The sequence below is a fragment of the Alligator mississippiensis genome, chromosome 4, assembly GCF_030867095.1.
Source record: "Alligator mississippiensis isolate rAllMis1 chromosome 4, rAllMis1, whole genome shotgun sequence".
In the NCBI taxonomy this organism is placed as follows: Eukaryota; Metazoa; Chordata; order Crocodylia; family Alligatoridae; genus Alligator; species Alligator mississippiensis.
The window spans coordinates 97169600-97175115 of NC_081827.1; positions in this window are offsets into that span (position 1 = coordinate 97169600).

The following is a 5516-nucleotide window of genomic DNA, read 5'->3' on the forward strand; positions in this document are numbered from 1 at the left end:
GGGGGCAGATGGGAGGGATTATGATGATAACTTCTACTCCAGACTTAAAGAGACATGCCTTTTGGGGGGAGAACTGGGCCTCAGCTTTCAACAAATCCACAACCAGGGGGTGGGGTGGGGTGTGTGTGCATGTGCACGGGTGTGTGTGCATGTGCACACGTAAGCCAAGGGAGGGGGAGTGAGGGAGGTGATGTTACATGACATGGCAGTGGCAGCTTTGCAGGCTGCAGGGAAAAGAGACTGATAACCAGGAACAGGCTGACCCAGGCATTGAGAAGGAGGGGAACTGGGATTCATGAAGTGAAAATAATTTCTCTAATTGAACTGGCAGGTGGAGATAGGCTGGCTTTCCCCTGCTTCTGGTCATTCCTTTCCCTTTGGTCACCCACAGTGGAGATCAGTAATCTCTCCCCACTCAGGGCCCTTTGCCCACCAGCCCTATCACATCTCCTCTCCAACACTTGCGGGAGGCTGCGAAAGGGTCTCCCTGCTGGATGCAGTCTTTTTAACAAACATGGGAACAGGGATTCCCTCCTGACTCAGCAGGTCAGTGACGTGAGGAGCTGGGGGAAGAGCGTCTGGTTGTGCTGGCACCTGGCAAGCATAGAGCCTGCTACTCGGAAGAGCAAAGCCGGTTTGGGGGCTAACTGAGAGGGAGTCCCCAGCCCTCGGAAGGGGGATGCTGACTCCCGTGAGGCTGCAAACACGTGCTGTGCAGTTTGGGGGCCTGCTTGACCCCTCAGCCTCAGGATGGCCTCATGGACAGAGCTTGCCTTTTCATTCTCAGCAGGCAAATAAGCGTACCCATCACTCTCTGACATAGACTGAGCACCAGAGATACAAATAGCTGGTTCTTCCAAGCTGGATTACTGCAATTTCCTGTACCTGGGGCTGGCCACCCAAGTGACACCCAGCATTGCATGGTTCAGCAGATCTTCTAGGCAGAACTATGCACCTTCAGTCCTTGCTGCTTGCCTTATGGGTGGGTGACGTGAGCAACCACTCAGGGCTCTGTAATCAAGGTGGTGCACACATGTGAGCAGCCCGCACTCACAGCAGTGCTCTCCCCCTGCCCCACCCCAGCTGATCCTCACCCCAGGCAGGAGGAGCAGTGCCATGCCCAGCCCAGCCTAGTCCCCTCCCTCCAGCTGCTGTTCAGGAGGAGCCGGGTAGGGCATGTGCCTTGCTCCTGCATAGCAGCAGCAGTGCCTGACTGCAGGGAAACAAGTCTCCTGATCCAGCCCAGCTGCTCCCCGCAGGGCTTTATTTCTGAAACTTTTGCTAATTCTACTACATACTTAAACTCAAAGAAAGGGCACCAAAATACAAGTTCGCCCAGGGTGCCATTTTCCCTAAGGCTGGCCCTGCTGTTTGCCATTTGAATTCCAGGTGCTTTTAAAGCTCACTGTTTCACCTAGCTCAGGGACCCTCTCTTTCTGCTCTTTGTCAATCTTGCTGTACTCAAGACAGCCATTCCAGCCAGGTTGCAGCTCCTCGGAGTTTGGCTTGAGGCAGTCCCAGTGAAGGGCCTACAATGACGGAAATACTCCTGTAGGAAATCACACCAAGCCCATGTGGGGCAGCATCTTTGTTATGCAGGGCTCGTACAGAAGTCACATGCTCCAGCATTATCATGGGCTCTTTTAAAAATATCCATGACTTCCAGCCCTTTTTCTTCTAGGCAGGTGGGTGTGAAAGTAACATTTGAGCCAAGATCACTGACAAGGCTAAGAACTGCCAACTTAAAATGTAGTCTGGATGGAAGGCCAAGAGGTGGCAGAACTATAATGGTCTTTAGGGTTAGTGGTTTGTCTGAATCATAATCTCCATGATACCTCTAGAGGTTTTGAGGGGAAAGGCCAAGAGTTCCTGGAGCTGGGTAGGAAGCATCTGTGCAGTGCTGCTGCTCCTGCTAGATCCGTTAACAAGGAAGCTGGGTTGCTCTCTCGAGTCTGCTTGCACCGCTGCTGCTACAGAGCTGTCCCAGCAGAAACTGAGTCACAAGCCTGAAATGCTCTTCAGCTCCTGCTGAAATACCATGTCAATGACTTAAAAAATGTTCACTACAAAAATCAGACTACAGTATTCTGATGCTAGAAAGACAGATACCAGTTTCAGACATGTCTGAACTATACATATGTGATGCTTACCTTTTTTCCAAGATTGTAGCTCTTAATTTAATTTACCATGATAAATAACACACCCTATTCATCCCCTCTTAGGGTACTGAAAGGCATGCCTGCCTGACTATATCTGAGTCAGTGCTGAGCCTGATGCAAGGAGAAGCAAAATAGTTAGGGCACCTGTACTAATGGTATTCTCTGGGTTATGGTGCCTTCTCAGTCTGAGTGTCTGTGAGATAGCTGCAGTGTCGCCAGTGTGCCACTCTGGTAACTGGAAACAGATAGAGCATAACACCACCTCAGTCAAACCAACTCCCATCCTAACACATTTCCTGCACAGGGTCCAAGAAAGAGTGTGCCATCTCTGCACCTGCTGGCAACTCTCCTTACCTGATGAGGTTTCCCTAGGGCAGGGGTGGGCAATGATTTGAGCTGGAGGGACACTTAGGAAGTTTTGGTGAGCTATTGTGGGCTGGGTCAGCACCCTCCTCCCCACACCTGCTGGGCTGAGTCAGAACCACCTGCATCTCCCCCTCAACAGCTCACCAAAATTCTCTAAGTGTCCTTCCAGCCTGCAATCCTGGCCCATGGCAGGTCCCTTGGCCCACTACAGGTGTGAGAGGCAGCCCGTGGCACGTGAGACTGGTCCTGTCACCCCCCAGGTGCACAGCAGGGCAAGGGTAGCCAGACTGCTTCCTGGCAGCTCCGTTGGCAGCAACTCCTTCCAGCTGCCACCGCTAGTGTCTCAACCACCGCTGGAACTGGTTCTGCTGCCCAAGCACCCCAGCCCATCTGCCCCGCACCCACCACCAGGGATGCCAGACAGAGTGGGTGCATGGAGACTGGCCCAGGACTCCTGTGGGCAGGGCGTGCTCAGCCAAGCGGATGGGATGGGACCGAGATCACAGGGTGGTGACAGCATGGGGCCAGGGCCTGGGGTAGAGGTACAATCCACTCCCAGCATGGCCCCACACTGTCAGTGTCCCACCATCCTGGCTCTGATGCTGCTTCCCACACATGGCCCCATCCCATCCTCCCAGCTGAGCATGCCATGCCCACGGGGCTCCTGGGACAGTCTCCATGGAAACCCCGCCTGCCTGGTCTATCCGGCACCCTTGATGGTGGCTGCAGGGCAAATGGGTCAGGGTGCCTGAGTAGTGGGTCTGGGTCTGATAACAGCAAAGTCACGAGCGTTAGCAGCAAGAAGGAGCTGTGCCCAGGGCTGCCGGGAAGCAGAGTCTGGCTGCGACACTGCCCCAGCCCCTCTGCACCCCCAGGGGCAGCGCAACCTGCTGCACATGGCATGGTCCAGGCTGCTCCCTGTGCCTGGGCCAGGCAGGACTGAGGAACCCACCAAGGGCTAGATAAAATCCCTTGGTGGGCCAGATCTGCCCCAGGGGCTGTGCTTTGCCCACCTCTGCCCTAGGGGCAGAGCCAGATGCTTTGAAGTCTCTTTGACTCAGGACACTATTGCCAGCCTTGGCCATTTTCAAGGAACTTAGGCCACACTGTAGATGTATGACCAAAGCAGAAGACTCCAAGTCTTATTTCTGAGCAACAGCAAAATTACTTTTGTAGCTGTTACAACTAGCCTGGTCAGTAGAGCAAAGCAAGCAATTAACATGTCCAGTGACACCAGGAGTGAGATCAAATTAAACAGAGCAAAAAGGCCTTATTATGAGAAAGCTTTAAAAGAAATAATCCAAACATAGCTTAAGTTTAAGAATGGTAGTGATTGATGTAATCAAATGTATTAGATGTAGCTTTGCTATAACAAATATGCTTCTGCTAGGTTTCTCAGACAAATTTAAAAAACAAAAGCAGCCTGGTCTGTGAAGATCATAAACCAAAGTGAAAAAAATACAGAACAGTGGCAAGCAACATTTCAAGGTGGTGAAGGAAGGAGATAAGAAATCCTTCCTACCAAAAATTGAAATTTTCACAGGGACATAAATCCCAGCTAACTAGCATCTTCCAAGACCAAAAAAACCTAGCTCTTCTTGGTTCCCAAAGTCCCACTAGAACAAAGAATTTAAATAAACCAATCAGAGAATGCTTGTTAAGTAATCCATTTTAAATATAAGGCATGAACTGGAGGTAAAATAGAAGAACCCGGCCAATCCAAGAAGGCCTGCATACCATCATTCTCCTCCTCCTTCCTGAATTTATCCATGTGGGATAGATAAGAATCTATACTGGGCTGACATGGGTAGCCAGGTAAGTACTAGGATAAGTGTTTATTCTTGTGCTTCAAGTTGTAACAATAAAAGGTTAGGTTGTAGACTTGCCTCTTGCCCCATTTTTCAGTAGTGGATCTACAAAACACCTGCAATCCAAGTACTAAACAGAAGGTATAAGAAGCTTGCAGAACAGAGAATTCAGTCCACAGGTTTTAAACTAGTGGTTTTCCAGTCAATCTTGATGTTGAACACCAGTGTCTAGAAAAACATTAACATGCTATTTTTGTAACATGTTATCATAGGCTTAAGTCTGAGTCACAAAAAGCAGTGGGCAGAGGAAGGACCTAGCCACTTTGTGGGTTAACTATGTTTCTGGGGCTTGAGCAGGGTAGACTAGGATTACACTTAGGCACCTAGGCCACTTGTATACATGACGGGGGCTTAGTTCTCCCTAAATTGAAACAGTGGGTTTTTGTGTCGATTAAAAACCCACCATTTCAATGTAGGGCTTCTATCACTGTGACAGAACAGTGACAGTCTGCCATCAGCTCACTTCCCCCACCCAACCCCTGGCCATGGGCAGGCTCCAGCAGAAAAAAAAAAGCAGTGAGAGGCCCAATCGGTTTTCTTTCCCCTCCTCAGAGCTCCCCTGCCTCTCCCGTGGCCGGGGGCCGAGCTGCCAGCAGGCCCTGAGCTGCAGGGAGAGGCAGTCCTTCCCTCTGTGGTGGTGGTGCACCCCAGGTGGCACCCACCTGCTAGCACCCCACCCAGGTGGTCCAGGGGAGCCACTTTTATTTTTCTTGGCAGAACCTGCCCACACAAACTACCGCTGGGTTGCACAGCCCATGAGCTGCGGGGGCTGTGCAATCTCATGTACCAGAACAGGCCGGGAGCTGACTGGCCAGGCAGCAGAAAAGGACCGGGGGGTTACAGTGGTCAATAAGTTGAATATGAGCCAACATGGTATATCCTTGTTGTCAAGAAGGCTAACGGCATACTGGGCTGCATTAGTAGGTGAGTTGCCAGTAGGTCAAGAGAAGTGATTATTTCCCTCTATTCAGCACTGGTGAGGCCACATCTGGAGTAGTGTGTTCAGTTTTGGGGCCCCCACTAAAGAAAGGATGTGGACAAATTGGAGAGGGTCCAGTGGAGGGCAATGAAAATGGTTCAGGGGCTGGAGGACATGACTTATGACTGAGGAAAAACTGAGGGA